General features: G+C 40.1%; 1 protein-coding gene across 2 annotated transcripts in view; it reads left to right on the top strand.

Moving 5' to 3' along the window:
• The window catches only part of Cog5 (component of oligomeric golgi complex 5), a 244,496-nt gene that overhangs the window by 97,473 nt on the left and 125,999 nt on the right, over window positions 1-21,024 (top strand). The gene's annotated exons all lie outside the window — the stretch shown is intronic.

Raw genomic sequence — 21,024 nt, 5'->3', positions numbered from 1 at the left:
CTCACACAGGCACTGGGATCAGGGCATATAAACTAGAAATAAGGTGCTCCCATAAACACTAGGGTCAGGACATATAAACTAGAAATAAGGGGCTCCCATAAGCACTGGGATCAGGGCACACGTACTGAAGCATCTCTTCTAGAGGACCCATTCAGTGAACAAATGATTCTAGATGCTAAACTTTGAAATATTAACTTGTATGTGTGTGTATGGGAGGGGCAATGAAAAAGCAATGTATTTAAGAATAAAATTAATTTAAGGGCAATTAGTTTTGACTCTGAAGTTATTCTCAAAATGTGATAACTGCAAATTTAGATTATAAGAGAAACGGAAATCGGTGCTATATAGCATGAATGTGAAATAACAGATTCAGTGTAAGCTCTCCCAGGGTCTAGAGGGTCCATCTTGTGATTCTACTACATACAAATGCTTGTTAGCATTTCTTCTCATATGTGTTAAATGTGTGAATCTCCAGTTTACCTCATTTATATACCTTATATATAAATGCATATTCTTTAATGATTTTAGCAGTTTCACTCTGTGTGTATATATTAGTTATTTATTGTAAAAAAAAATCAAAAGTCTAAAACAAGCATTTATTAAATTGCAGTTTTTAAATTAGTTCTCTGAGAGTTTCATTCAGTGTGTTTTGGTCACATGCACCCTTCCTCGCCCAGCTCTCTCCTGATTCATACCCCCTTCCCTGTCCACCAACTTTAAAACTCGGTAGCCGAGTTGGTGCTGTTCCAGCTTCACTGGTTGTGTGCTCTCACCCTGGACAGCGGTTGGCTCAGCAGGGGCTGCACTGTTTGAGAAAATGGTGTCTTGCTCTTCCAGCAGCTACAGGTGAGAATGTGCTCAGCTTCCCTCTTCATGCTGCGTACTGTCACGGCAGCTGTGAGTTCCTATGTACAGTTGTGCTTCTGTGTCTAGAGGAACCTGTTCCCTTCTTTTTGCTGGTGTCGTAGGGATAATTATAGTCCCATGAACATCCATGTCTTATTTTCTAAAACCATGGGTATGATATATTAAAAAAAAGAAAGTAAGATTACAGTTGCAGATAAGTTGGGGGTTCTCTGTGTGGGCTCAGCCTAATACACGAGCTCTTAAACATGGGAATCATTTTCAGCAGACGTCAGAAGAAATGAGTCAGAGAGATGAGGCAGAAGGATGTTCAGAGAGATTCAAAGTGTGAGATGGAGTAGGGGCTGTGAGCCAAGGAATGTGGGTGGCCTCAGCAACTGATATTCCCTACCTGATAGCTAACATAGAGTTAGGGAACACAGACCCACAGCTATATGAAACTTAATTCTGCCAGAGACTTGAAGGCACATATTCTTCCCAGGACCTGTAATAAGTAATGGATGTTGCCAACACCTTTCCTGCCTTTTGATGCCTAGAGCAAAGAAAGAGGTTGAGTCCACTGGACTTATAACTTAGAAAGCTGTAAGATGGTAAATTGTATTGTTTTAGGCATTTATTTTCTTATATTTAGTAATAATAGTTAATAATACACACGTCAGGAAACTCAAACATCACTTCAGTGGTTCTAGCTCAGGGTCTCATGACATTGCAGTGAATCACGTCCAGGGCTGGAGAAAATACTACCTCTCTGGTGGTTGTGGGTAAGCCTCAGTTCCTTACCCTAAATTCTTTATAGTTAATAGCTTGGCACCTTTCTCAGAAAGAGTTAGGTAGGGTCAAGAGACAATGAGATCATGTTGATACACAAAGTAGAAACCACTGACAACTGGGGCAGAACGAGAAGCCAATGATAATGGCACTGGGATTTGTCTCTACTGCATGTACTGGCTTTTTGGGATCCTAGTCTATTTGAATGCTCACCTTCCTAAGTCTGGATGGATGGGGGGGAGGGCCTAGGACTTCCCACAGGGCTGGGTACCCTGCCCTCTTTTAGGACTGGAGGGTAAGTGGGGGAGCGGGAGGGAAGTGGGAGGAGGGGAGGAAATGGAAATTTTGATTCCTAGTATTAATAAAGTAATAAAAAAACAAAGTAGAAGCCATAATGTTTTTATATCTTAACATGTATCATCATGTATAACTTACACAGAATGTTACCAGAAGGCAGAGTTTATTGGAAAGACAAGACAGATGAGAGGTACCATGGGATGTTTGTGTCTCGGATGACAACTGCCAGTTTACATATGATCTCATTAGACACAGCTAGTCAACTATTGAGTCTCTTTAAATTGAGGTTACTCATTCAAAACTGAAGTTTTACATTGTCTTTCTTGAAATCAACTTAAGCTAGTTTAAGCAAATAAAGAATTTTGGTTTGGTTTGGTTTGGTTTCCATAGGGGACATAGATGCAGGGTCTTGTGCATGCTCAATAAGTTCTCAGCCACCCAGCTATGTCCCAGACCAATAAAGGATTTTTTTTAAAAAAATATGTATTATAGCCAGCACTTGCCACTTTTGATTAAGAATTTTAAGATATTTTTAGGACAGTTTTAAGGAGTACTTGAAAATAAACCGTCATTGCCTGATCTTTGCATAGATGATCGTTTCTGAGGTTGTCAGGTGTGGTCTTGTCAGTTTGCAGGTGTATAGATTTAGGGAAGGGGTCTCCTAGAGGGCTGAGCAGTTGTGCTGCTGTAGAGGATTCCCATCTCATAGTCTTTGGATCAATGCAGTGGGCAGTCTGGGTGTTCACAGCAGGGCTGCTTATGTGCTCTTGACAGTTTGAGGACCGGTGCCCAGGACAGTGTGTTTCCCTATTGCCTGTCTCACACATGGCTGCTCAGTAGATATTGTTAAATGAATAGCTGATGTGGCAGTGTCGTCACGGATCCATTTTAAAAATACTTTTCCACAAACACTAATCAGTCATCATAACTCATACTTTGAGCTACACCCTATATTACAAGACCAAAGAGTTTCTGTTTGCACTAAAACTTGTTAGAGAATAAGAGAATCTATTTACAGCCGCACATCTGGTGAAGGACTAGGTTGCAAAATGAAATGGAACTCAGCTCAGCAAAAACTCAATGTAATTAATAAATGTACAATAGATTCAAATAGACATTTCTTAAAAGAAGACATGGGTGGTCAGCAGGTACGTGGGACAGTGCTCCAAGTCACGCATCACCAGACAGCTAGTTACTGCCTTATTCCACTTAGAATAAGTTCAAAGGCAGCAAGTGCTAGCTGGACTGCAGAGAGGAATGTTGTGGACCAGACACTGCTGGTGGGAATGTGAATTAGTATAGACACTGTGGGAGACAGTCTGGAAGTTCCCAGAAAGCTAAAAATAGAACTGCCTTGTGATCAGCAATGCCGTGACTACAAAGAAAGTCAACATGCTGATGAGACATCTGCACTCCCATGGTTGTTCTCAGAGGCTGACATGTAATCAGCCGTGTCTATCAGGTCATGAATGAACTTTTAAAATGTGCTACATATACATAGTGGGATATTCTTTGTTTTGAGACAGGGTTTCCCTGTGTGTCCCTGGCTGTCCTGGAATCCAAAAGGTCATCTGTATCTGTAGCTATATCCATCTAGGTATGTGTGTGGGATATTAACTCCAGGGCCTCACACGATGTAGTATATGTTCTCACACTGAGCTACAGCTCTAGACCCACCAAAGTCATTGTTATCACAGATCCAAAGTTTTAGGAATTTGTATTCATATTTTTCATTGCTGTGACTAAATACTTGCCAAGAAACAAATTAACGATAGAGGGTTTGACTTTCAATTTTAGGACACAGTCCATCATGGTGAAGAAGTCGTGTGGCAGGAGCTTAAGGCAGCTGGCAGCGTTGACATCAGTCAGAAGCAGAGAGATGAATATGGTGTTCATATCTGTTTATTCCAGGGCTCTAGCCTTGCACAGTGCTGCTGCTGGCAGTCAGGGCGGGGCTTCCTTCTTTTTTTTTTTGGCGCTTTCTTATTTATTTATTTATTAAAGATTTCTGCCTCCTCCCCGCCCCCGCCTCCCATTTCCCTCCCCCTCCCCCAATCAAGTCCTCCTCCCTCGTTAGCCCAAAGAGCAATCAGGGTTCCCTGCCCTGTGGGGAGTCCAAGGACCACCCACCTCCATCCAGGTCTAGTAAGGTGAGCATCCAAACTGCCTAGGCTCCCACAAAGCCAGTACGTGCAGTAGGATCAAAAACCCATTGCCATTGTTCTTGAGTTCTCAGTAGTCCTCATTGTCCGCTATGTTCAGCGAGTCCAGTTTTATCCCATGCTTTTTCAGACCCAGGCCAGCTGGCCTTGGTGAGTTCCCGATAGAACATCCCCATTGTCTCAGTGTGTGGGTGCACCCCTCGCGGTCCTGAGTTCCTTGCAAGTGCTCTCTCTCCTTCTGCTCCTGATTTGGACCTTGAGATTTCTGTCCAGTGCTCCAATGTGGGTCTCTGTCTCTGTCTCCTTTCATCGCCTGATGAAGGTTAATATTCAGGAGGATGCCTATATGTTTTTCTTTGGGTTCTCCTTATTTAGCTTCTCTAGGATTACTGCAATCCCCATCAAAATCCCATCAAAATTCTTCACAGATCTGGAGAAGACAATAATCAACTTTATATGGAAAAACAAAAAACCCAGGATAGCCAAAACAATCTTATACAATAAAGGATCGTCTGGAGGAATTACCATCCCTGACTTCAAACTCTATTACAGAGCTACAGTATTGAAAACAGCTTGGTATTGGCATAAAAACAGAGAAGTCGACCAATGGAATTGAATAGAAGACCCTGACATTAACCCACAAACCTATGAACACCTGATTATCTATAAAGGAGCTAAAAGTATACAATGGAAAAAAGAGAGCATCTTCAACAAATTGTGCTGGGGCTTCCTTCTTTAGTAAACCTCTCAGCCATGTCCAGAGGCTTGTTTCTTGAGGTATTCTAAATCCAATTGGATTGCCAGTAAAGACTATCCACAAAATTGTAGGTCAGGAACCGGGAACATTACCCTTCTAGCAGGTGAGAGATGGAAAACTAGGATGTCACAGCTGCAGAAAGTGCTTATTGTGTTTACTAATTTCTGCTGAAGAGTCCAGAATTAGTCTCAGCAGTCTTCTGACACTGGTGCATACAAACAAGTACCTTTTAAAGTACTATGTTCTAGATATTGCCGTACTAAGTGCTACAAATCAACAGCTAGATTTCTATCCTCAGGGATTTTATGGGGTTTCCTTGTGTGGCAGTTAGATGTCTCACACATGAATATTTTTATTTATCCATATAAAGTGTACCAAATGAAAAGCAGTATTTTGAGGAAAATAACAATTCATCTTGAACATATCAATTGTGATGCCTTTTAGTTACCTGAGAAGATGGGAATGAGGTTGTAAATTAAGAGTGTATTAGTTGTGATAATGCTACAAGAAGCTGAACTTTGGTATGTAAAATGAATTTTAAAAAGTTTAAAAAGAGAAGCCGAGCTACTTCTGAGTGGAAGCATAGGCCCACCTGTAGGGCCTTTGCCAATGGCTTCTTTCTTCCCTGTTATGGTTTGCATAGGAAGAAGTATCAGGTTGAAGAACTGTGTGTGGTCGACCTTGTTTCCAGAAGATGGATCCAATCACAGAGAATGATTGAACCTTTGGGCGTACCTTCAGCAGTGGACTGATTTATTGGTGGCTTCCTCATCTGATGGCATTGTTGGCAAGGAAATGGAAACTCTTGGGAGCTGGCCTAGTTGGAGGAAGCAGGTCACTGGAGAAAGGCATCTTGTCCCTTCCCTGTCTCTCTTTGCCTCCTCATGATCATGGGAGGAACAGCTTTCTTTTACTATGCCTTTCCTCTGTGATGCTTCTGCCATGTCTTTGTCCCCAAAGTAATGGACACCGCTGGCAGTGCTCTGGGACCACGAGCCAGAACAAGGCTGCTGCCCTGACTTCGTCTGCTCTCATGCTATTTGTCAAATCTGTTTGGACTATTCAGGGTCTCATGAGCTAAGTTTCAGGGTGGCTTTTTAAGCTCAGAGTGTTCTGGTCTGTTCTTTCACCTTCAAGGTTAGGACAGGAGGTTTGACCCAGGGAATAGCTATCTGCAGGATGCTAGCGTAAGATGTGGTTGCTGCACGTCCTGCGCAAACAACAGAATACTTAAGTCAGGATAATAGTTACTTGATGTTTCAGGTATGGAAGAGGTAATTGCTTGTTTGTTCTTTGTATCATGGTAAAACAGTCTTTTACCTTCTTCCCCCTTTTTAGATTGGGGTGTATAAGCACATGGAAAATAAACATGGGTGAACTCAGTATTCACTGGGTTGCCCTCCCAACTCTATTCTGTGTCTCTGTCTCTTTTGTATTTCTGTTTTTTTCTGCCTAACCTTTCTAATCCACATTCCCCTACCCTGGAACATGCGAACCCATCGAGGTTGGACCTGGACAGATGTCACCCCAACATGGGATCATGGCAGATGGTTTCTCAGTGTGGGGCCTGACAAATTTCTACAAAATGCTGTTATTTTGTAGGGTGGTTTGACTTAAACATCAAATCTGCAGACCACTTTGAGTAGCATGGGCATGCAGCAGTAGTCTTTGAATCTGAACAGTGGATCTCTTCCTGTTTATGAACAGCATCTTTAACTTATTTCAGCCATGTTTTATAGTATGTAGGCTATAAGTCTTTCACCTCCTTGGTTAAGTTTATTCCTAAGTACATGATTACTAATACTATCACTAGTATTTTAACTTTATAGTTAAAAAACTTTTACTGCAAAAAATATTTTATCATATGTGTACACACACACACACACACACACACACACACACACACACGTTTTCAGTGCTGAGGATCAAGCCCAGGACCTTGCATAGTCTAGGTATCTGTTCTACCACTGAACCACATCATTCTTCACCAGTGAGTCTGAAACTAGACTGGGTAACATAGTGAAAACCTGTTCCAAACACATTAAATATATCATTTTAATTTATAAGTTTTTTGGATAGTCAGCCTTGTGTGTAACTTTTCAACTGCAATAACTAGAAGACATTTCTTTTGTAGCACATTGTGAATTATTTTACTGAATTCATTTCATTATCTTGTTATATTTAAGATTTAGGGGATTGGGTGGTAACTCAAATGGTAAAGTAAGTGCTTGTCTTACAACCATTCTTCAGAACCCATATTAAACAGAACAAAACAAAAAGCTATGCATGCAATATATGCTTGTAACCCTAGCACTAGGGAAGAAAAGACAGGCAGACCTCATGAATTCCATGGCCAGACATCCTAGCCTACTTGGTCAGTTCCAGATCAGGGAGAGAACTTTCCCCCAAACCAAAATGATTAGTCCATGTAGAATGACAGCTCCGGTTGTACATCTGCCTCTTCATGCATGTGTACTTGGATCTACGTATGCACTTGAATCTATACATAGATTTACACATACTGATACTTGCATACACATGAACACATAAACCCACAGACCCAGGATGCTGAAGTATATATGAGGAAAATAACCTTATGACTAAGGTTTGGTTTAATGCTCCAAGAACCAGTACATAAGACAGGGTATATGTTTTTTAAAATTTTGAAAAATTATATAATGTTAAAATTCAGTGGTAAGTACAATAGATTACCATTTCCTTTGTTTTAATGCCCTTTTATAAAAATTTGGTAAAAATTTCTATAATAAAATAGTAGTTCTTTATATTCTGTATATGTGCATATATTGCAAATGTTAAGATTTTTAAAGTAAAAGCATATTGATGATAAGATGATGATCAAATTCAGTCATGTTCCGACGATATATATATCACTTATAATCCAGGATGGTTTTCTTCTCAAGAGCCATGATTTAATCAGATCTGTACCACACTTTTAACTTTATCATAATACCTCAGAAATTTTGATGGTTAGGATACGGAGGCCCTATATTCTGCCTTCCGCAGATGGCAGCACCTCCCAAACTGGTATACCGTCCCTTTCCGAATCCAAATGAGTATAGGATATATAGATTCGGTAAAGTGATCCTAAAATTCATATACTGCAATAAAAGCAACCAGGAATAGCAAAACAACAAAAAACAAACAACCCCCCCAATAAACAAACAAAAAGAAACCAAATTTGAAACATAATAATAAAGTATATCACAGCTAGGTAATTATAGTTAGCCATTTTAATACTTAGTACAGAACTATCTTAGTTAAAACTGGTATTGGCATAGAAATATATGTATATAGATCAGTGGACTAGAATTGAGAATGTAGAAATAAGTTCTCATATTTACATCCTGCATCTGCCTCTCAAGTGCTGGGATTAAAGGCGTGAGCCACCGTGCCTGGCATGAAGACAGTTTACCCGGTAGTTAATAGTATTTTTATTTTGAGTTTTTGAGACAGGGTCTCTTGTATGTCAAACTGGCCTGGAACTCAACTATGTTGTTGAGAATGACCTTGAACTTCTGATCTGCTTTTCTTTGCTTTTCAAGTGTGGGGTTATAGGCATACATCAGCGTGCCAAGTTTTAGTGGTGCTAGGATTGAACCCAAGGGTTGATGCATGGTAGGCAAGTACTCTATTGACTGAGTTGCATCTTCAGCCAGGCAATTTAGCCTTTTGAACAAATAGTGCTAGGACAAATAATACTTACACATAAAAGAAGTAAGTATCACATCATCACAGCATACAAAAAAGGATTCTGTGCTAAGTGTAAAGCCTAATTCTGTGCTCAAAAAAAGAAAACATAAAAGCGGATTTTTATAGTCTGGCTCTTAACATAAAAATAGATTCCAAAAGAAAAGAATAACATGCACTTTATCACAACTAAATAAAACGTACATCATAGGACCTCACCATCCGAATGGAAAAGGCAACCCGCCAAATAGAAGGTTTGCTCCAGTCTTACAGCACTCACAGGGTACTTAAAATAATCCAACTGAAAACAGGTAAAGAATTTGAATAAACATTCTTCCAAAGAGATAGAAAAGTAGTCAATAATTTCATGAAGAATTGTCAGCCTTATTAGTCACATGCAGATTGAACCTGTGACAGTGTAGCACATTACATCCAGAGCAGCTGGAATAAAAGGCCTGCAGTAGCTCCTTGCTGTTATGTGATTTCAGAGAGCTTTTGCAAGGTCACAGTTTATTTAATTCCTTTGAAAGATTAAAACATTTCATAAAGCTCTTCTGTAGTACGGGGCAGCTAGGGTTTCTAAGGTAAAAATTTGAATGACATTCTTATAATGTTCTACGTTAGTATCTTTTATTGTGCAGTCGGTCTGTCGTGCATGAACTCTTGAAGTCTTTAGAAAAGAGGAGAGGATGCAAGAGAAATACTAATGTTTGAATTGACATATTGACCTCTATTTTATTTAGCAAAATATCTGATGCCTGCATTTCAAGTCCAAATAGTTTTTTGTTCCATTTCGCTATCTCCTCTTTACAAACATTCATTAGTTGCAGAATCCTATTTGGTAGCTCAAGAGCTCTTAAGCTGAGAGACTCTGGGAACTTGCTGGTAACATGCCAGGGAGCATCCACTGCATCGAGGATGAGACTGTGGCTGCCGTGCCATGGATTTTAATTCTCAATTATATCCTTGGTAAATCGTTTCAGGCTTAAATTGGAGATGGAAAGTAGCGAACATGGCAGAGAGAACATGTTTTCGTTTTTTACAAACTGAATTCCCTAAAGCAAGAGAAATACTGTTTCACAGTTCTGGAGTTGAGATTTTGTAAGGAGGTGCTGGCTAGGGCTGCAGCTACTCTCGGAGACTTCCTCTTTCCTTGTCTCTTTCCTTGTGTCTTCTAGTTTTTTATGGCTCTGGCAACTTTTGGCGTACCTTGACTTATGGTTTGTATCATTCCATTTCTTTGTCTTGTCTTTACATGGCATTTTCTTTTAATCGCATGTCTCTTATTCTATAATGGTTCCCTTCATCGAATTAAAGTACATCTTAATAGAATATGATCATATTTTACGTGAATTGTCTCTGAAAGACCCTATTTTTAAGGAAGATCATATTATATGAGTTAGGAGTTAAAATTTCAACACATAATTTTTAGGAGGGGAGGAGGGGATGCAGATTATAATTTAATCTATAGCAAGAGAGTTTTCCTTCAAATACATTATTTAGCTCTTGAGCTGTGAGATGACATGTGAAGTGTTAATATAATTAATGTTTATCAATAAAAGGCAGGAATCAGATACCAGGTAAAAACCTGAAAGATGAGAGAAGCAGGAGAACGTCCAGCAGAGGCTTTCTACCTCTCCCTTTCCTCCATCAGAAAGGGCCCAGGTCTGTCTCTCTTCAGTCCTCCAGACCTCTGTGGTCAGCTAGTGGCGAGTCCCAACCTCTGACTCCAGGCAAGCTTTATTTGTCAGTACACAATCAAAATATCACACAGCAGGCGTGTATATTAGTGAAAGGTGAGAGAAGAGTGCCGTTGTCAGTTCTCACTTAATTGTCTGTCTGTCTACAATCTGACACTGTTTCCCTTTCTCCTCTTCTCCCAGTTCTTTCCCCCTGTTCTTACTCTGTGTTCACTCTTTTCAATCTTTACTCTTTGGGGGCCCATCACCCAGCTTCCAAATGAATCACACACGAGGTCTTATTCTTTCTTATAAATGGCCAGCCTTAGTTTGGCTTGTTTCTAGCTAGTTTTTCTTAACTTAAATTATTCCATCTACCTTTTTCTTGTGGGCTTTTTCCTTTCTCTATATATGTATACCTTTTATTTATTTGTTTGCAAGTTTGTTTGTTTATTCTTTTTACTTCTTTCTCTGTGGCTTGCTGACATCCTCCTCTCCTTATTCTGTCTTGCTCCTTCTTGTTTCTCCTGTTTATCTTCTCTGCTTGTCAGCCCTGCCTGTCCTTTCTCCTGCCTTGCTGTTAGCCCTTCAGCTCTTTGTTAGACTCACAAAGAATCACAGCTTCACATAGTTAAACAATCGCAGCATAAACAAAAGCAACACATCTTTACATTGTTAAACAAATATTCCAGAACACAAACAAATGTAACACACTTTAAAATAATATTCTACAAGCCCCCCTACATATCTCCTCTGTCCCTCCCCATGCTTTCTTCCACCATTTCTATTTAGAGAAGGGCAGGTCTCCCATGGATACCGCATGGCATATCAGATTGAAGAATGGGCAACACAACCCAGTATGAGGATAAGGATCTCAAAAGTTGGTACAAGAGTCACAGATAGGTTTGTGGGTTAAAATTCGGGTCTTCTATACGATTCCATTGGTCCACTTCTCTGTTTTTATGCCAGTACCACACTGTTTTCATCACTGTAGCTCTGTATAGAGTTTGAAGTCAGGGATGGTAATGCCTCCAGAAGATCCTTTATTGTATAGGATTGTTTTGGCTATCCTGGGTTTTTTGTTTTTCCATATAAAGTTGATTATTGTCCTCTCAAGATCTGTGAAGAATTTTGATGGGACCTTGATGGGGATTGCATTGAATCTATAAATTGCCTTTGGTAGAATTGCCATTTTTACTATGTTGATCCTCCCAATCCAAGAGCAAGGGAGGTCCTTCCATTTTCTGGTGTCCTCCTCAATTTCTTTCTTCAATGCCTTAAAGTTCTTGTCAAATAGATCTTTCACTTCCTTGGTTAGAGTTACCCCAAGATATTTTATGCTGTTTGTGGCTATCGTGAAAGGTGAAGCTTCTCTGATTTCCCTCTCTGCTTCCATATCCTTTGTGTATAAGAGGGCGACTGATTTTTTTGGAGTTGATCTTGTATCCTGCCACGTTACTAAAGGTGCTTATCAGCTGTAAAAGTTCTTTGGTGGAGTTTTGGGGTTGCTTATGTACACTATTATATCATCTAGAAGACCCGAATTTTAACCCACAAACCTATGATCACCTCATTTTCGATAAAGGAGCTAAAAGTATACAATGGAAGAAAGAAAGCATCTTCAACAAATGGTGCTGGCATAACTGGATGTCAACCTGTAGAAGAATGAAAATAGACCCATATCTATCACCATGCACAAAACTCAAGTCCAAATGGATTAGACCTCAACATCAGTCCGAACACACTGAACCTGATAGAAGAGAAAGTGGGAAGTACCCTACAATAGATGGGCACAGGAGATCGCTTCCTATGTATAACCCCAGCAACACAGACATTAAGGGCCTCATTGAATAAATGGGACTTACTAAAACTGAGAAGCTTCTGTAAAGCAAAGGACACTGTCACTAAGACTAAAAGGCAACCTACTGACTGGGAGAAGATCTTCACCAACCCCGCAACAGACAAAGGTCTGATCTCCAAAATATATAGAGAACTCAGGAAACTAGACTTTAAAATGCTAATTAACCCAGTTAAAAAATGGGGCACTAAACTGAACAGAGAATTCTCAACAGAAGAAGTTCAAATGGCCAAAAGACACTTAAGGTCATGCTCAGCCTCCTTAGCGATCAGGGAAATGCAAATCAAAACAACTTTGAGATATCATCTTACACCTGTCAGAATGGCTAAAATCAATAACTCCAATGATAGCCTTTGCTGGAGAGGCTGTGGAGGAAGGGGTACCCTCATCCATTGCTGGTGGGAATGCAATCTTGTGAAACCACTTTAGAAATCTCAGGAAATTTGGGATCAACCTACCCCTGGACCCAGCAATACCACTCCTGGGAATATACCCAAGAGATGCCCTATCATATGACAAGAGCATTTGTTCAACTATGTTCATAGCAGTATTATTTGTAATAACCAGAACCTGGAAACAACCTAGATGCCCTTCAATGGAAGAATGGATGAAGAAAGTGTGGAATATATACACATTAGAGTACTACGCTGCGATAAAAAACAATGACTTCTCGAATTTTGCATGCAAATGGATGGAAATAGAAAACACTATACTGAGTGAGGTAACCCAAACCCAAAGAGATGAACATGGGATGTACTCACTCATAATTGGTTTCTAGCCATAAATAAGGGTCACGGAGTCTACAATTGTTGAACCTAAAGAAGCTAAGTAAGAAGGTGAACCCAAGTAAAACATATAGTTATCCTCTTGGCTATGGGAAGTAGACAAAATTGCCAGGGAGAAAATTGGGAGCTTGGGGGTGGGGTGGGATGGGGGTAAGGGAGATGGGGAGAGAAAAGGGAGAAGGGGAGGATGGGGGGAACTTGGGGAAAAAGGATGATTGGGATAAAGGAAGGTTGGATAGGGGAGCACGGAAGCACAATTCTTAGTTAAGGGAGCCACCTTAGGGTTGGCAAGAGACTTGAACCTAGAGTGGCTCCCAGGAGCCCAAGGCGATGTCCCCAGTTAGTGCCTTGGGCAGCTGAGGATAGGGAACCTGAAATGACCCTATCCTATAGCAATACTGACGAATATCTTGCATATCACCATAGAACCTTCATCTGGTGATGGATGGAGATAGAGACAGAGACCCACACTGGAACACTGGACTGAGCTCCCAAGGTCCCAATGAGGAGCAGAAGGAGGGAGAACATGAGCAAAGAAGTCAGGACCACGAGGAGTGCACCCACCCACTGAGACAGTGGGGCTGATCTATTGGGAGCTCACCAAGGCCAGCTGGACTGTGATTGAAAAAGCATGGGATAAAACCGAACTCTGTGAACATGGAGAACAATGAGGGCTGATGAGAAGCCAAGGACAATGGCACGGGGTTTTGATCCTACTTAATGTGCTGGCTTTGTGGGAGCCTAGCCAGTTTGGATGTTCACCTTCCTAGATATGGACGGAGGGGGGAGGACCTTGGACTTTCCAGAGGCCAGGGAACCCTGACTGCTCTTTGGACTGGAGAGGGAGGGGGAGAGGAGTAGGGGGAGGGGGAGGAGGGTGGGAGGAGGGGGAGGAGGGTGGGAGGAGGGGGAGGGAAATGGGAGGCTGGGAGGAGGTGGAAACTTGTTTTTTTCTTTTTCTCAATAATAAAAAAAAAGTCACAGATAGCCCCTGCTCCTACAAGAAGATCAAGCTACACAAGTGTAACATATGCAGAGGTCCTAGGTCAGTCCCATGCAAACTCTGTGGTTGTTAGTTCAATCTCTGTGAGCCTCTATGAGGCCAGGTTAATGGATTCTGTGGGTTTTCTTGTGGCTTCCTTTACCCTCTGACTCCTATAATCATTCCTTCCCTGTTTTCCCAGGTCCACCAAATGTTTGCCTTTGGTCTCTGCATCTGTTTACTTCAGTTGCTGTATGAAATCTCTTTGATGTCAGTTGGACTAGGTATCAATCTATAAGTATAGCAGAATATCATTAGGAATTATTTCATTGGTCTTTTTATTTTTTCTTTCCAGTCGTGTTTGGTTCTATCCCAGTCTTTGGTTCTATGCAGTTTCTGGGTCCTGGCCCTCCAGGCAGTGTCAGGATGGACTCCCTCTCATGGCCTGGGTCTCAAGCTGGACCAGTCCTTGGTTGGCCACTCCCACAATTCCTGTGTCATCTATACCCCTGTATACACCTTGTAATGCGGACAGATTGTATGTTGAAGGTTATGTGACTGATTTGGTGTTCCAGTCCCTCCACTGGAAGTCTTGACTGTTACAAGAAATAGCCGGTTAAGAGTCTGCATCCTTCATTGCTAGGAATCATAAGTAGGATCACTTTTGTTTGTTCCTGGGAATTTCCATTGCACTAGGTTCTAGCTCTTCCGCGAGATGTACCCCCCCCCATTCCAGTTGTTTCTCCTAATACTCTTTCCATCCATCCTCCCTTCAACTGGCTTCTTCCTGTTCCTGCCCCCACTCCACCCACTATATCAATTCTATTTCCTATTCCCAGGGAGATTCATATGTCCTCCCCCTCCCCCCACTTAAGTTCTCCTTGTTACAAAGTTTTCCTGCAAAATTCAAGATGTTGTTATTTTTTCTGCTGTGTCGAACTCCATTGTGTAAATGTACCACATTTTCTTTATCCATTCGTCGGTCGAGGGGCATTTAGGTTGCTTCCAGGTTTTGGCTATGACAAACAAAGCTGCTATAAACATAGCTGAGTACATGTCCTTGTGGCATAATTGAGCATCCTTTGGATATATACCCAAAAGTGGTATTGCTGGGTCTTGAGGAACGTTGTTTCCTAATTTTCTGAGAAATCGCCACACTGATATCCAAAGGGGCTGTACCAGTTTGCATTCCCACCAGCAATGCAGGAGTGTTCCCTTTTCCCCATAACCTCTCCAGCATAAGTTGTCATCATTGTTTTTGATCTTGACTATTCTTAGAGGTATAAGATGGAATCTCAGAGTTGTTTTGATTTGCATTTCTCTGATGGCTAAGGATGTTGAACATTTCCTTAAGTGTCTTTCAGCCATTTTAGATTCCTCTGTTGAGAGTTCTCTGTTTAGGTCTGTGAAGGCGTAAGTCATAAACAATGCCACACCAGTTTGGAATTATGATTAATAGGGTGGTATTTATTTAAAGAGGAAAAAACTTACAGATCACCGTCAGCCCTCTGCGCAACCAGGAAGGAAGTCTAGTCGCTGGCGGAGCAGGAAGTGAAGAGAGAGAGGAGAGGGAAGTGGCCGCTTTTTTAAAGGGAGAGAGACCACGCCCAAATGGGCTGGTATCTCAGCGGTGAAAGGCTGGAGGAGTGGGAGGGGAGGACCTCCTGTAACAGGTCTGTACTCCATTTATGTTTTTCAAAAAGAAAATCTTTAAAAGCTCAAGAGATGGCTCAGTGGTTAAGAGCACTGGCTGATCTTCCAGAGGGCCTGTGTTCATTTCCTAGCACCCACATGGCAGCTCACAACTGTCTATAACTCCGATTCCAGAGAATCTGACACCTTCACACCGATGCACATAAAATAAAGTTAAATAAATTATTAATAATAGAATCAACTGGAAAGGTACAAAATTAAACTTGTTTATCTCTTCTTCAATATTCATTTTCTCCTAAATTTCATCAGAAGGCCAAGAGTTAGCAACTAATACCCTATTTTGGAAATAAAGATTACTTGGATGGTATTGTTGGGGTGTGTGTGTGTGTGTGTGTGTGTGTGTGTGTGTGTGTGTGTGTGTGAAATGTATGATGCATGTGTATGGAAGGTCATACGACTTCTTCCTTTCCAGTTTGTATTCCCTTGATCTCCTTTTGTTGAGAGAGGGGACAGCCTTGTCTTGTTCCTGATGTTAGTGGAATCACTTTGAGTTTCTTTCCATTTAATTTGATGTCTCTTTTATTATGTTTAGATATGTTCCGTGTATCCCTGAACCCCTCTCCAAGACCTTTACCATGAAGGGGTGTTGGATTTGGTCAAAGGCTTTTCAGCATCTGAGATGATAATGTAGTTTTTGTCTTTCAGTTTGTTTATATGGCGGATTATAGTGACAGATATCCCTATGTTACACCAATATATGAACCCTACCTACATCTCTAGAATGAAGCCTACTTGGCATGGTGGATGGTTTTCTTTTTTCTTTTTTTGATGTATTTTTGTATTTGGTTTGCCAATATTCTATTGAGTATTTTTCCATCAATGTTCTTGAGGCGGGTTAGTTGGGCTATAATTCTCTTTTTGTTTCATCTTTGTGTGGTTTGGGTATCAAAGTAACTATAGCCTCATAAAAAGAGTTTGGTAATATTCCTCTGTTTCTATTGTGTGGATGAATTTGAGGAGTATTTTTATTAGCTCTTCTTTGAATTTCTGGTAGAATTCTGTGTTGAAACCATCTGGCCCTGGAAGTTTTTTTGGTTGGGAGACTTTTAATGCCTGTTTCTATTTCCTTAGTGGTAATAGGTTTTTAAAAATTGTTTATCTGGTCTTGATTTAATTTTGGCATGTGGTACCTACCCAGAAAATTGTCCAACTATTTTAGATGCTCTAATTTTTTGGAGTACAGGTTTTTGAAGTGTGACCTGATGCAACTTTGGATTTTCTCAGTGTCTGTTGTTATCTTCCCCCTTTTATTTCTGATTTTGTTAATTTGGATATTCTTTCTCTGCCTTTTGGTTAGTTTGGATAAGAGTTGGTCCGTCTTGTAGATTTTCTCAAGATACAGAGGTTATTCCAGTTTTTTTGTATCTGTTGAGCTTTGCTTAGTGACTCAATATGTAGTCAGTTTGAGAGAAGGTTCCACGAGGTGCTGAGAAGAAGGTATATTCTTTTCTGTTTGGGTGAAATGTTCTATAGATGTATGTTAAGTTTGTTGAGCCATAACATCTATTAGTCCCCTTGTTTCTTTATTAATTTTCTGTCCCGCAGCCCTGTCCATTGGTGAGAGTGGGGTGCTGAAGTCTCCCATTATTAGTGTGTGGGGTTTGGTGTGTGCTTTAAGCTTTAGTAATGTTTCTTTCACAAATGTACATGCCCCTGTATTGTGGACGTAGGTGTTCAGAATGGAGACTTCATCTTGATGGATTTTCCCTGTGATGAATATGAAATGTCCTTTTTTATTGATTAATTTTAGTTTGAAGTCTGTTTTGTTAAATACTAGGCTATCTATACCAGCTTGTTTCTTAGGTCCATTTCCTAACCCTTTACTCTGAGGTAATGTCTGTCTTTGAAGTTGAGGTGTGTTTCTTATATGCAGCAGAAGTATGGATCCTGTTTTCATACCAAATCTGTTAGCCTGTGTCTTTATATAGACAAATTGATGCTGTCAATATTAAGAGATAATTAATGACCAGTGATTGTTTTTTCCTCTTATTTTTGGTTTTGTTGTTGTTGGTGGTGTTGGTGGTATTGTGTGAGTTTCTTTTCTTTGGCTTTTGCTTGTCTGAGATTATATATTGCCTGTGTTTTTGGGGGGTGTTGCTAACTTCCTTGGGATAGAGTTTTTCTTCTACTGCTTTCTGTTATGGTTGGATTTGTGGATATTGTTTAAATCTTAAATATTTGTCTGGGATATCTTGTTTTCTCTCTCGTGATTGAGAGCTTTGCAGGGTATAGTTGGTGCAGTTGGTACTTGTGCCCCTAGAGGTTCTTCTTTGAATTGATGCAGATGGTAGTTGTGCCTCTAGGGGATGCTGATCATTCAGGGATGTTTGGCCAGAGGGACGGTAGTAGGTTTGGGTGACTGAGTGGGTTTTGTAGTTTACAGTGTACATTCAGTGGCGGTGGCAGTGGACTGGCCTGCCTGTGGGACTCTTACCTACTGTCTGCTTGCTGGGGCTGAGATAGGAGGGGAAAGAACATGGGATGTGCCCTGGGATTTATGGCCTAGGGATCGGAGCAGTTTAGCTGGGAGTCCAGTCACTCACCTCTTCTTCCACTTGGTGTTGGTGGAGCTTGTGCCTCTAGGGCCTGCTGCTCGTGTGTGTGTGTGTGTGTGTGTGTGTGTGTGTGTGTGTGTATCTGGGGTGTTAGGCCAGGGGGAGGGTAGTGGGTTTGTTGGTTTGCACGGCTGAGTGGGTCTTATAGCTTACTTTGTCTAATGGGTGGCTGGGGTAGTGGAGGGGCCTGCTAGCAGGACTCTTACCTGCTGACTGGCTCCATATCTTGTCTCTTAAAGGATATTCCTGTTTTCTGTAATAGTAAGAATTAACTCCTAGTTAAAGATATCTTAGTGTAGTGAGTGCCAAGAATGTAGCTCAGTGTTAGATAGTTTAACTGACCTGTATAAAGTTCTGGGTTTTATTCCAAGTACCAGAATAATTTAAAGGTGTTTTGAAGATTTTAATCTTTCAATGGAAATTTTCATTTATATAAAGGTCAATGTCAAAGGTTAGAATAAAATTTTAATATGTTTTCATGCATTGGCTTGTCAGTGTCCTCTTAATGAACTTTTAAAATATTTTTTGCTATTTACCCATTAGATAATATAAATTATTTATGTTTTTATGGTAATACCCTTTTCAAAAACTCTTGGACAATTTCATACTTGTATATAATGTCTTTTATTTCCATTACCCTCATGACCCTCCTTCCACTTCTGCTTAACCCTTTCTTCTCCTAAAAATATCCTGCTCCCATTTCTATCTCTTTTTTTTGTTGGTGTATATTGTTTTTTCTTTTTTTGTGATCTCTGGTTTGATTAAAGTCGCTGGGAATTGAACCTGGGTCTGCTGAAAGACCAACAACTGCTAAGCCAACTCTGGCCCCTCATAACTGAGTTTCTTAATCAGGTGTTTGGAAGAATCTAGTGGAGAACTACTTAGATAATTTTACCATTATGTTCCAAGAATGGCTTTATGAAATAATATAGAAAATGTAATTAAAGCCGGGCGGTGGTGGCGCACGCCTTTAATCCCAGCACTTGGGAGGCAGAGGCAGGTGGATCTCTGTGAGTTCGAGACCAGCCTGGTCTACAAGAGCTAGTTCCAGGACAGGCTCCAAAACCACAGAGAAACCCTGTCTCGAAAAACCAAAAAAAAGAAAATGTAACTAAATTAAAAAAATAGATTGGTAAAATAATCAAAGCAAATGTAATAAACAGTTAAAATTGTGAAAAAGTAATATAAGCAAAGGAAATAAAATTTATATGTCATACTCAAGACAAAATAATTAATAATATTTAGCTCATCACTTAAAGTCTGTATCATAATAACATAAACATATTTTATTAGGCCAGCATATGCGAATTTTAAACACTGATAATTTTGTGTTTTGTGTGGTTAGACATGGCACATCTATTAGAACAAAAAATTATAACTCGATAGCTCTTTTAAAGGCTACTTAGATAATTTGTAAAAGTGTAAGTAATTTGATAATTTGAATCAAATAACTTAGAAATGCTTCTTTGAATGGGTATTGCTTTGATATATCCTCTGAAACAAACAATTCCCTCTTCATAACTTTCTCACAGAAATAATTCTACATATTTAACATTTTATGTTTGAAACTGTTTAGAATAGTTGCTTATGATAGTCAATATTCTATCTTATGCAGAAGGCTAAGTAAACTTTTGTTTCATTTTCTGGATAAAACATTGGGAAATGTTTAGTATTTGTATGAACAGTAGTGGGTGGATAAGTGCTTATAATAAAGTATAAAGACACTGTTGTTCTGGAGGTAGTTCAGTGCAGTGCACGTACATGTATAGGTTCTGTCTCCAACACACTGACAAAAACAAGTATTTGTAATTTCAAATAAAACAAGAAAGGAATAGTGCACAGGCAGGTTAAAAAACAGGCTAAACTTAGAAGAGAGTGCTCAGTCTCTCTATCTTACGTATTTTGGAGCATATGAAGGTTATAGATGCATCTTCTGAGGCATGCATTTGGATAGTGCTCTTTGAAAAGTAAGTGTGTAGGAGGAGGCAACTTTTGTTGATTGGTAACTGTAGCCAGCTGCCCAGTCACTGTGTCAGCTTTGATTCCTCTGCTTTTTCTCACATGAACACCCAGGGGAGGCTCTATGCTATTTTGGTGCTTGTTGAGAATGTTCAATCATACCCGTGCAAATCCACTCGTCTGGTCCACAGTGGTTGCCTCTGTATTATGTATGGTATTATATAATTTCTTTTTTAATAGTTCTGTTACTTCAGAAAATTTCTAGATGAGCATGGTATTTCTAAAGGCTTTATCTAGTTGGCAGTTAATAGTTTTGCATGGAACTTTCCCTTGTAAGGTATAATTTCCCCTTACAGTGTGAGAGAATCTGCTGATGCCAGCCAACCCTGTCCATTTTCCTCTGAGTGTGCTGCTCCTTTCTGTCTTATCTAGGACTTGGCTTGATGGATTCAGGGTTTGGATTTTGAACAGACAAAATACAGTTTTAGTAACTTGAATGTACTTATCCAATATGCTATAGTACTTAAAGGGAAAATATTAAAATGCCCAAATACTTTTTTTAGTAGTTTACTTTCTTACTAAATTTAGAATATTAGTTTTTAATATTACCATTATCCCAACTTGGCTAAATTCAGTTCCATGCTTATATTTTTAGTTAACAAATTGCAGGAGTAATATTACTTGTCTTTTAAATCTAAAGCTGTCCAAATCTTCTGAAAAATAAAATTTTGAATAAAAACTTCTAGGATGAGGGATAGATGCTTATGTAAGTGTGAAAGACCCTGGGTAGGCAGCAAGATTGGGTCTGCTAGGAGTAAACAGGCAGGAGAGCATGGCAGATTCCTGCCGCCATACAGAGATATTTCTAGTCTTGACTGCACTACAGATCCATGAGTTTGAGGCAAGCTTGTTCTAAAAGAGCTAGTTCCAGGACAGC

This window comes from Microtus pennsylvanicus, chromosome 14, assembly GCF_037038515.1.
Source record: "Microtus pennsylvanicus isolate mMicPen1 chromosome 14, mMicPen1.hap1, whole genome shotgun sequence".
Lineage (NCBI taxonomy): Eukaryota > Metazoa > Chordata > Mammalia > Rodentia > Cricetidae > Microtus > Microtus pennsylvanicus.
This window is presented reverse-complemented; position numbering and strand designations above follow the sequence as displayed.